This window comes from Glycine max, chromosome 11 (genome assembly GCF_000004515.6).
Source record: "Glycine max cultivar Williams 82 chromosome 11, Glycine_max_v4.0, whole genome shotgun sequence".
Lineage (NCBI taxonomy): Eukaryota > Viridiplantae > Streptophyta > Magnoliopsida > Fabales > Fabaceae > Glycine > Glycine max.
In genome coordinates this window covers 22,473,794-22,486,438 of record NC_038247.2, presented here as the reverse complement: position 1 = coordinate 22,486,438, position 12,645 = coordinate 22,473,794, and the positions used below count along the sequence as shown (strand labels likewise).

The 12,645-nt window shown below is 39.2% G+C and overlaps 1 non-coding gene across 1 annotated transcript; it reads left to right on the top strand.

Moving 5' to 3' along the window:
• Positions 1-3,718: 3,718 nt before the first annotated feature.
• Positions 3,719-3,825, top strand: LOC112998454 (small nucleolar RNA R71). Its single transcript, XR_003263555.1, has one exon. It is a non-coding gene; the product is annotated as a small nucleolar RNA R71 (small nucleolar RNA).
• Positions 3,826-12,645: the final 8,820 nt, after the last annotated feature.

Genomic DNA, 12,645 nt, shown 5'->3' with positions numbered 1-12,645 from the left:
AACTAGGGAGTGGGGAAGGAATCAGAAATACTATACAGAATGTACAAATGGTCATCCAGAAAATCATCCCGAATAGGTGAGTCCTTAGACACACGCTCAATCCTACTCAAGTGGTCAACCACAAGGTTCTGTGCACCGCTCCGATCACGGATCTCCAAATCAAACTCTTGGAGCCAAAGCATCCACCTAATCAATCTAGGCTTTGATTCAGCCTTCTTCAACAGGTACTTCAGAGCTGCATGGTCAGTATAAACAATAACACGAGTACCAAGTAATTATGAATGAAATTTCTCAAGAGGAAAAACTATCGCTAATAGCTCCTTCTCAGTGGTAGTGTAATTTGCTTGGGCAGCATCCAAAGTTCTAGAAGCGTAGTAGATCACCCGAGGCAGCTTATCAATCTTTTGAGCAAGGACAGCCCCCAATGCGTAATTGGATGCATCGAACATTTGCTCAAATGGGACTGTCCAATCAGGTGCCTGAATGATAGGGGTGGTAGTCACCGCATGCTTGAGGCAATCAAAAGCCTCTTTGCACTGGTCATCAAAATGAAACTCCACCTCCTTTTGCAGCAGATTGGATAGTTGAAGGGCCACTTTGCTAAAATCCTTGATAAAGCTCCTATAAAACCTTGCATGACCAAGAAAAGAACGAGCCTCTCACACGCAAGAGGGGTGAGGCAATTGTGAAATAATAGCTATTTTTGTAGGGTCTACCTCTATGCCCCTACTGGAAATGATATGCCCTAAAACTATACCTTTTTCTACCATGAAGTGACATTTTTCAAAATTCAGCACAAGGTTAGTTTCAATGCATCTATTAAGAACTCTATCTAGACTATCCAAACATGCATCAAAAGAGGATCCATAAACGGTAAAATCATCCATAAACACCTTTATGCAACTCTCTAAAAAATCACTGAAAATGCTAAGCATACACCGCTGGAAGGTACCAGGGGCGTTGCATAGGCCAAAGGGCATCCTCCTATAGGCGAAAGTGCCAAAGGGACAGGTGAATGTGGTCTTTTCTTGATCCTCAGGAGCAATATGAATTTGTAAATAACCAGAAAAACCATCAAGAAACAGTAATGAGACTTACCCGCCAAGCGCTCAAGCATTTGATCAATGAATGGCAGGGGAAAATGATCTTTTCTGGATACCTGGTTCAACCTCCTATAATCAATGTAGACTCGCCAGTTGCTCTGCACTCGTGTGGGGATAAGCTCATCCCTCTCATTCTTAATCACTGTGAGGCCTGTCTTCTTAGGAACCACTTGGACTGGGCTCACTGGCTGCCAGAGATGGGGTAGATGATTCCAACTTGTAAGAGCTTGGTCACTTCCTTTTTCACCACATCTAGAATGACGAGGTTGAGTCACCGTTGTGGCTGCCTCACTGGCTTAGCTCCATCCTCTAAAAGTATCCTATGTATGCAGGTAGATGGGCTAATACCAGGAATGTCTGCTAAAGTCCATCCAATGGCTTTCTTGTGCTTCTTGAGCACTAGCAACAACTTCTCCTCTTGCTCAACAGCAAGGGAGGCAGAGATGATCACTGGAAATTTTTCCTTGTCCTCCAAGTAAGCATATTTGAGGGTTGCTAGTAAGGGCTTCAACTCTGGTGTGGGTGGTGGCTGCATAGTGGGAGGAACTAGGGTAGGAGAAGAAGAAGGTTCCTCAGCCTATACCTCATAAAGCAAGTCAGAAGTGTATGTACTTCGTGCAACATGGTTAGTGCATTCTGACTCTAAAAAATCAACATCAAGAGGTACAACATCCAAAAAATCAAAACCAGACTCAAATTCAAATTCACTCTCAGCATAAAAATCAGATACAGGATCAAATTCAAACTCAGATTCAGATTCAATGCATAAGGAATGACAAGTATGCAGATCAGATAAAAATGGATGCTTCCTACCATGAAGAACAAAATCAAAATCAAACATATAATCATCAACAATTTGATCAATTATCTCAGCACGAAAAATAGAATGATCCTTAGATGGATGTTTCATGGCATCAAGAATGTTAAAATGAACAACAATATCAGCAAATTCCATAGACAATGTGCCAGCATAAACATCTATCTTGGTTCAGGTTGTTTTCATAAATTGCCTGCCTAAAATAATTGGGACTAAACCATGGGAAAATCCCTCTTCCATATTAAGAACATAAAAATCAATAGGAAAAATAAGTTCACCAACCCGAACCAGCACATCCTCTATGAAACCTACGGGGTAAGCATCACTTCTATTTGCCAAATGAATCACCACATTTGTAGATTGCAAAGGTCCAAGAGATAAAAAAATTGAAAATGGACAGAGGCATGACACTAACCGATGCTCCTAGATCTAGCATGGCATCCTCAAATTTATTGTTCCTAATAATGCAAGGTATACAAAAAGTACTTGGGTCCTTATATTTCTCAGGAATGTGAGGAACAGATTTAGCTATCAATGCTGACACATTTCTGCCAATGCTAATCCTTTCATTGCCTTTGAGCTTCCTTTTGTGGGTGCACAGCTCCTTTAGAAACTTGGCATATCTTGGAATCTGCTTGATGACATCTAGTAGAGGTATTTTCACCTCTACTTTCCTGAAGGTCTCCAAGATCTCCTTTTCCACTTCTTCCATTTTTTTTTGTTTGGAATTGCTCTAGGTGGGAATGGAAGAGGGATAAGAGGCTATGGTAAGTCAGAATTACTAGAAGAAGGTCCACCTGCATGAAAATTTTTGTTAGGAAGCTTTCTCTTTTGTGCAACTATCTCATCCTCTTTTTCAAGTGTAGAATGAAGCTTGACAGGTTCAGGTGCAGGTGCTGCTACTGGTGGAGGCACTTGAATTTGGTTGCCAGACCTCAAGGTGATGACACTCACATTTTTCGGATTCTGCACAGTTTGTGAAGGCAATTTGTCAAAATTTTGGGACTGAGCTTGGTTCAACTGAGTAGCCATCTGCCCCATCTGATTGGTCAGACTCTGAATGTAGGCTCTTGTCTCTTGCTGAAATTGCATATTCTGGATGGTCATTTGCCTCACTAACTCTTCTAAGGAAGGTTGAGGAGAGGCATCAGTTGCTTGTTGTCTTTGTTGTCGCTACTTCTGTTGTTGCATTAGAGGAGGAACATATGGCTTGCTTGGGCCACCAGCATTCTAGAAAGGAGGGACAGGCTGTTGTTGTTGTGGAGGACTTGCCCATCTCAGATTTGGATGATTCCTCCAACCTGGATTGTATCTGTTGCTTGAAAGGTCATAATTATTCTGCTGTTGTTGGTTTTGTTGCTGAAGAGGTCTATTATAAATGTTTGCAGCATAAGCTTCAGGTTGCTCATTGACTCCAGATTGCTACAAAGAAGGACAGAGATCTGTATGGTGATCTGCAAAAAAACATAGACCACAGACTCTTGCAACAGGGGCAGATGCAGATTTCTGATTCATGGCAAGCTGAGTTACTAGGTTGACCAAGGCATCAAGTTTTCCCTCAAGCTTTTTATTTTCAGTAGATGAAGATGAAACGGTGGCCACCTCATGGACTCCTCGAAGGAAAATAGCATCATTTCTTGCACTGAATTGTTGGGAGTTGGAAGCCATCTTCTCAATCAAATTCCTAACCTCAGTAGGGGTCATATCACCAAGAGCTCCACCACTGGCAGCATCAATCATACTCCTCTCCATGTTGCTAAGTCCCTCATAGAAATACTATAGAAGGAGTTGCTCAGAAATCTAGTGGTGAGGACAGCTTGCACACAATTTCTTGAATCTTTCCCAGTACTCATACAAGCTCTCTCCACTAAGTTGCCTAATGCCTGAAATGTCTTTTCTGATGGCAGTGGTCCTAGATGCAAGGAAGAATTTCTCCAAGAACACCCTCTTAAGGTCATCCCAGCTGAAAATGGATCTGGGAGCAAGGTAGTATAGCCAATCTTTCGCCACTCCCTCCAAAGAATGAGGAAAATCCTTTAGAAAGATATGATATTCTTTGACATTAGGGGGCTTCATGGTGGAACAAACAATATGGAACTCCTTAAGATGCTTATGAGGATCTTCACCTGCAAGACCATGAAACTTGGGCAACAAATGTATTAGTCCAGTCTTGAGAACATATGGAACACCCTCATCAGGATATTGAATGCACAAGCTTTCATAAGTGAAATCAGGTGCAACCATCTCCCTAAGAGTCCTCTCACGAGGTGGAGGTTGAGCCATGTTCTCAGTATGAAAATTAGTAGTGGAATGCTCAAGATCAGAATATTCAGAATCACCTTCAACAGAATGCTCAGAATGCACAGAATGACCAGGATGCACACTATGCCTAACTAATCTATGAAAGGTTCTATCTATTTCAGGATCAAAGGGTTGTAAATCACCCGGATTGCCCTTAGTCATGCACTATATTTAGCAAATAATGTGTTTCTCAACAAGCACCTAACAAGGGGGTAAAACTACAGCTATACTCAAATGATATCCAAATGAGCTGAAATTTTGTGAGGAACCCCCTAAAATCATGAAAAGATAGCACAAAAAATTTCAAACAAAAATTCAAAGTCTAACTATGAAAACTACCTAAGCAAAGTTTAGAAAAATAGGACAATAATACTTAAAAAAAAAACTTAGTAAACGAATGATTTTTGGAGTTTGGGATACCCCAAATGGCCAAAGCAGCTGGTTGTCACAGTATGGGAAATTTTTTTCTACCCCAAATGCATATATAATAATAGTCATTCTGACACCCGGAGTAAAAGTTATGGCCGTTTTAAGTTTTGCTAAAAACAAGTTCCCAAAATTTTTGTCTCTCTCAAATACTGCCACACCCACTGCTCCTAGTATTTTTCACACAAAATATGGACCAAAAGAAGCTACCACACAAAAAATCAGGCAAAGATAACAACTCTAACTATCAAAACAAAAACGCTAATTAAATTGCAAAATCAGTCGCTAATTCCAGTCGCTAATTCCAGTCGCTAATCACTGTTATCATTGTTCACAACAAAACACAAGGCTGAATCAGTCGCTGAAATAGTCGCTAAAAATAGTCTCTAAACACGGGACACAACTGAAATGCAAAACAGAACATTACACAAAACAAGACAACTAAACACTATTATGAACCTTTGGCCCACTTCTCCCCGGCAACAACGCCAAATTTGATCGAGGCTGTACCCGAATCAAATAAACATTAAAAATACAGTATCTAGGAAGTAATCCTTGGTCGTCTCCCAACGAGCAATGGTCAACCAAACATTCGTAACAGATAGTAATAAAACAGTAACGAATTGGGGGGGTTGTTTGTTTTTGTAAATTAAACAGCAAGCAAATTTGAATTAGAAAATAACAGAATTAAAACATGTTGTTTCCCCTTGATTCACAAGCAAGTCTCTTATCCTAGGTTACGAGAATTTATCCTTAATCAGTTCAACCACTTAATCCAACCCTAAATTAAATTACTAAGTGAAAATTAACATAAGGTTGTCATTATGTGATTAAGCAACACATACACCAATTAATCATGAACGAAAGTGGTCATTAAGCATGAATATAAATTAAGCACAGAGACAATTAATCAAGCACTAAGCATGCATGGATTAATAGCAACAAATACAGAGTAATTGGTGAAGAGGAAAAACTGATCAGAATTCAATAGTAATAACAAAACCTCAAACAAAGCTGTGTTTGATCCTCAAGAGAAAACAACGCTGGAGACTTAGCCTTCCATTAATCAGTAGAAAATGAAATTGCAATTGAAATTTTATTCTATGTGAACAATGTGCATAAACAGTAAAAACTGGAATTCTAAAATCCTAGAATTATTCTCCACTCTAAAAAAAACTCTCTAGACTAAAAGTCTGGTGCTGTTATATAGGTCCTCAGCCCCAAAGCTTACAAATCTGTTTTAAGTCCAAGCCCACAAATAAAATAAAATCTGGACAAGATAAGATAAGATTGGATGAAATAAAATCTAGATGAAATAAAATTTGGATAAGATAAGATAAGATTGGATGAAATAAAATCTAGATGAAATAAAATCTGGATAAGATAAGATTTGATAAAATAAAATTGTCTGCTCTCTTCAAGTCCAAGCTCAATTTCGGATTCAAGCCCAATTGCTTATAATTCTCCTAAAATTAAATTAAAAACACAAAATTAGTCCAGTAGGCCCAAATGATAAAACTGCATAATTAATTTGACAATTAAGGCTAATCAGTAATTAAAATGGTGACAAAAGGGTTAAGAAATAGGAGAAAATAATGACACAGCACATACCCCAAGGATCCATTAGGAAATTACTTGTGAAAGAGAGCCATGAGGGTGGGCTCATGGGCCACTTTGGGATAGACAAGACCCTTGTCTTACTCAAAGAAAAGTTTTATTGGCCCCATATGAAGAAAGATGTCCATAAGCATTGCACTAGGTGTGTGGCTTGTTTACAAGCCAAGTCTAGGGTGATGCCTCATGGGCTATACACACCTTTACCCATTCCCTCTACACCTTGGGTAGACATTAGTATGGACTTTGTCCTTGGGCTTCCTAGAACCCAAAGAGGTGTAGACTCTATCTTTGTGGTGGTGGATAGGTTTAGCAAGATGGCACACTTTATACCATGCCACAAGGTGGATGATGCTTCCCACATCTCAGAACTCTTTTTCAGGGAAGTTGTGAGACTCCATGGTTTGCCTAGGACCATTATGTCAGAGAGAGATGCTAAGTTCCTTAGCCACTTCTGGAAAACCTTATGGGCTAAGCTAGGAACTAAACATCTTTTCTCTACCACTTGTTGTCGCAACCTACCCTTTTGCGGGCGAGCGAGGCAAGGCTCACGGGTGCATCTTCCAAAGGAGGAAAATGCGCGGAGTCGCCACCAACGTTTATTTGTGGAAAACATCGGAAAAACCGAAGGAAACCGGTCATGAAGAATATTCCAAATTCGGGAGTTGTATTTACGTTTGAGGAAGGTATTAGCACCTCTCATGTTTGTCCCAAAGGACACCAACCTTAAATTAGAATTGTGTGAAATTGTGTATTTAAACTTTAATTTCTTTTTAATTTTTGAGGTCGACAAAAGCGGGGCTCTTGCTCCTACGTACCCTCCATTGAAGAGGAAATCAGACCTATGTAGTTCTTTCTAAAGGGCGAATCAAGCGATTCTTTTTACTTGGAAGGTGGTCATTTTAAGGCGTTGGACCTTCAAATGATCCATTTTTACTTGGTGAGAAAAACTGAGGTATCGAACCTTAAAATCCTTTTTAGTGATTTTTTGCGGACGAGCTTGACTTTGCGAGTTGATTTTAGCCTTAGTTTCACTTTAGTTATTAGTCAATTCAATTAAGAAAAAGAAATCCCAAAGAGAAACGTCCGATTGCTTTTTTTGGTTTATTTTACTAAAAGATATTTTTTTTATTATATTATTATTTTACCTCTTTTTGGTTTCCAACGTGGTTACGACATGACCGAATGGTCGGATTTCATTTTAACATAAATTAACGGATATTACAATTCAAATGATCGGTGGAAATTTATTTTATTTTTTGATTAGGCGAGAAAATGACTTAAGTAAATGACAAAAGCACGTCAAAAGGGGGTACGGAAAGTAAATGAAACGAAAATAAAAGTATGCGAAATAAATGGGGACCACCAAGGGTACATAGAATGAAAACGTTACGGAAGCACCTCGGCTTGGATTTTCTTCACGGAAACAATTTTTCTCACTAATTTCAAGTGATTACGAAGTACCAGAAGGGCTGAACCCTTTTCTTCTTCACTCCTCCCCCTATTTATAGGAAAATAGGGGAGGAGCTTGCCACCTAGGTTGCTTCCTCCAGAAGCAACCGTCTTCTGGAGGAACAATCTGGAAGGCCCACGTGGGCCTGGTTTCTATTTGCACCCTCTTTTTTACTAAATACACCCCCTTTTCTTTTTTGGTGATTCTTTTTCCGTAACGTTACGAAACTTTACGAATTTCGTAACGATACTTGTTTTCATTCCGTAAGGTTACGAAACCTTACGGGTCATGTAATTACTCCTTTTTTAGCTTTTGGAATGTTACGAAAACTCACGGATTGCGTAACAATACTTCCTTTTGATTTCCGGCATGTTACGGAATTTCACGGATTGTGTAACAATGCTTCCTTTTGATTTCTGGCATGTCTCGGAACTTCACGTATTGTCCAACAAAGGGTGCCAAGTACCTCGAAGCAGTCAAACAAAGGGTGCATGCCATCAAACAATGGTCCCCGGACGAAATTAGGGTTTGACAGTTGCCCATCTTTACTTACCTCTTATCGGAGATAAGAGGAAAGCAAAGATAAAACACTGATTTCGTCCGTCTTCACCCTTTCCGTGATTAGTCTACGACGACTCCCGTCTCTCCTTCTTCTTTCTCTGAACAACACAAAACAAACACAAACAACAAAACACCAATAACATAATATACACATATACACATGTTTGGCGAAGGAACCGATCGGGAAAAAAACAAAAAACAATATCTCCCAGTCACCGGAGGCTCCGCGCTTGATAATGGAGGACACATGAACAACGCTAGGCAATCAATTCATGGGGCTCCGAATAGGACGGTGGAGGATACACGAACAACACTAGGCAATAAATTCGTGGGGCTCCGGACTTGATGGTGGAGGACGCATGAATGACAATCAATTCATGGGGCTCCGGATAAGATTTGAGGGTGGAGGATAGATGAACGACACTAGGCAATCAATTCGTGGGGCTCCATACTCGATGGTGGAGGATGCATGAATGAAAATCAATTCATGGGGCTCCGGATAAGATTTGAGGGTGAAGGATAAATGAACGGTGCTAGGCAATCAATTCGTGGGGCTCCAGACTCGATGGTTGAGGATGCATGAATGACAATCAATTCATGGGGCTCCGGATAAGATTTGAGGGTGGAGGATAGACGAACAGTGCTAGGCAATCAATTTGTGGGGCTCCAGACTCGATGGTGGAGGATGCATGAATGACAATCAATTCATGAGGCTCCGAATAAGATTTGAGGGTGGAGGATAGACGAACAGCACTAGGCAATCAACTTGTGGGGCTCCAGACTCGATGGTGGAGAATGCATGAATGACAATCAATTCATGGGGCTCCGAATAAGATTTGAGGCTGGGACCGAATGGTCCACCGGGTTCTTTCACCTGAAAGGCGAACATGCTTTAGCAAGGAAAAATAAATCATTCATGAGAGCGCCATATTTTAGAGAAACAATATACCCGTGCCAAAAGTAATTTTCCTTGTAATCGAAAATGAAGTGTAGGATGTCAACATTTAGCTTTTAAATGAACATTCAGGGGAAACATCTGGTCAAACTGAAACTGGGAATAAAATCACTCATAGTGTATAAAAACTCACACAGGTAAGTGTTTTACCCTAATCCCAAACCATAGCTACACCATGACTTTATTTTGCACATGATTTCCTATCGAACCAAAAGATCACGCGCACGATCACGGATCAATAGGATTTTCTCAAAAGTAGTGTTTTGGAGAGGAAGCTGGGTATTTCGGTCTTTTTCCTCTTTGTTTAGGTGGGGCGGGATATCGCCAGTCGAGAACGACTTTGAATGGCAATCCCAAAGGAAGAACCACTTTAAAAATGGGTTTTCTCTTTGTCGGTGGTTATTTACCTCGCCGAAAATTTATTTGGGTCTGAAGATCTCCTGTCCTCTTTCTTGCTTTCCATTATTGATCGGGAATTATTCTGTTTCCCTCCGATCTTCTCCTTTTTACTTTCTTCTGATCTTCGACCGAGAATCCTTCTTTTCCTTTTCTTTTCATTTCTTCCTTTCCGATCTTTGTTTATGAATTCGGGTTTTATCATTCGTTATTCGCTTTCACTTGATGAGATTCTGCTGTCCTTTTCTTCGGGGGAAAGGATGAGGATTCTTTTCATGGGCCAAGGTTCAAAGTAGCCTAAGGTTGTGTCTCAACACGGTTTTTTCATCGTGCGAGCCCGATCTTGATATCTGAGGCAAAACAAATTCGTGTGTCAAGGTGTTAGTCTCAGGTTGAATTTCCATATTATTTCCATGAGGCATGCGTAACAATGATGATTTGGAAACAACGTGCAAAATTAGTCATGGCTACAGCTAGGTGGGTACTCAAGCATCCAGTTTATGGCATTGTGATACTAAGGCTTGGGATTTACACAAGTAGACCCAATATTTCCAAATTATGTTCTTTCATCGGTTCAATGAATCCATCCATTCCCATCTTGGTTATTCTGAAAAATAAACTCTTAGCGTCAGTCTGTTGCTTCCAAAAGATATGTTTGCTCTCTACGAATGATTTATGCTTCCTAGGACCATAACATGCCGACCTTCGAGGTCTTTCTTTCTCTTTTCTTTTTGTTTCATTTTTTACGTTTGCAAAAACTATACATCCATCGCCATCTATGAGAAAAGCTTTTCTTTGTACACCTACATTCCTATACACCACAAACATTTTTGTTGGACCTTGTGGCCTCAATAATCTTAAGAGGGATAGGCTTAGAATACAGAAGAAGCAACAACAATCAATTTAATAATGTTCTATAAACATGCAAGGCAAAATTGATTGCAATAACATAAATGAGATAAGGAAAGAGAGAATGCAAACACAGTTTTATACTGGTTCGGCCACAACCCGTGCCTACGTCCAGTACTCAAGCAACCCACTTGAGATTTCCACTATCTTTGTAAAATCCATTACAAAGTCTGAACCACACAGGAACAACCCATCCCTTGTGTTCAGGAATCCTTTACAACAAGAGACTCACAGTCTCTTAACCAATCTCATTGAATAAGAAGAATGAAAGAAGAATTCTCTCTTCAAGAGAAGAATATTACAATGAAGATCACGTAAGAATCCTTATAGATCTTGCAAGTGTTTGGTCAAGGATTTCTTTTGAGAGAGCATTTCACAATGAAGTTCTTTTAGAATCTTTCTCATTGTCTTTTGAGAGGATAAGACATTTTTGCCAAGCAAAACTCTCTGCATAAAATTCGTGCCCAAGTCACCTATTTATAGGCCTTTGATGGCCATTCACAAATCTAATGAAAAGATGTGACTGTTGGCGATATTCCTTGAAAATCCTCTCTGGTAATCGATTACAGAATTAGTGTAATCAATTACACAGCTGTTTTTCTTGAACAGTTGTGATCCTTCATTTAAAATTTGAATTCCTAACGTTCAGAGTCTTTGGTAATCGATTACATATGATGTGTAATAGATTACACACTTTCAAACCATTGGTGATCGATTACATGTATTGGTAATCGATTACATGTGCCTTGAATGACTTGAAACCTTTCATTGTGAGGCAAGGCTTGATCTTGAAGAAATCTTGAATCAAGGCTTTGTTTGTTGAAACAATCTTGTATTAATCTTGAAGCAAAATGAGCCTTGTTTGATTCTTCTTTTGACATCATCAAAATCATGTATACATACATTCACATTCTCCCCCTTTTTGATGATGACAAACATGTGATTTCTTCTCAACACCATCAAAGCTTGCATGATTTACATTCTCTCCCTTTCTCAAGAAAATTCTTAATTCTTCTTGACATCATCAAAATCTTCATGATTTACATTTTCTGTATACACACGCATTAAAAACTCTTTCTCTTTGTATCAACACGGTTTATATAAAAACTCTATTCCTGTTCAAAGATTTCTTTTCCGTTTTTCAACAAACACTCGTGGTTTATACAAAAATTTATTTATATACACTCATTACTCACACACAAGAATTTCTTTTCACACATTATTTTCACACACAAAATGTTTCCATACACTTTTTACATATAAAAACTCTTTTCTTTTCTTTATATATAGACATGACATTTGTTCACAACGCCTCTTTCTTTTTTCTATTCTTAGCGTTATCATGATTTTTTTGTTGGTTTTATTTTTAGGACGACGTTCCTAAAGGAAAACTCTACAAGGTTTCGGAATTCCAACAAACATTATCGACGATAACTAACACAACAGTCCAAACAAAATGTATGCACAAAACAAAAGATGATTGAACAAACGTTAGTCCCTCAAGTCATAGAAACAAGATAACATACAAATGATAAATGATAGAACATACGAATTAGGGGGGATCCTACGGTCATGTGGCTCCGCATGCCACCGGACTCTTGGGTCACGGTAACAAAAGGTGGGGTGGTCGACAAAAGCAGGGCTTTTGCTCCTACGTATCCTCAATTTGTGATGAGGAACTCAGACCTATGTAGTTCTTGATAACTGTGAGACTAAAAATAGTCTGGGTGTTTTCTTCACCAAAATGCGAACATGCTTTAGTAAAGAGACAAAACTTCCAACTTATCAGAGCAACATATGCTTTTTGGATGAAAAACAATGTGTCTATTGGGGAAGGTGAGTATGCCGATGAAATTTTCTCAAAACCATAAATGAGATTTTGGATGTTAGCTTTTCGTTTCTAAACGACCATTTAGAGGAAACACTGGGTCCAACAAAAATAGAAGAAAATCACTCAAAGTGTATCAATCTCACAAGATAAGTGCTTTATCCTAATTCCGAATCATAGATATGTCATGACTTGATTTTGCAAATCATTTCCTATCAAATCAAAGATTACATGCGTGATCATGGATCAATAGGACTTTTTTTGGGAATGGTTTTTAGGTGG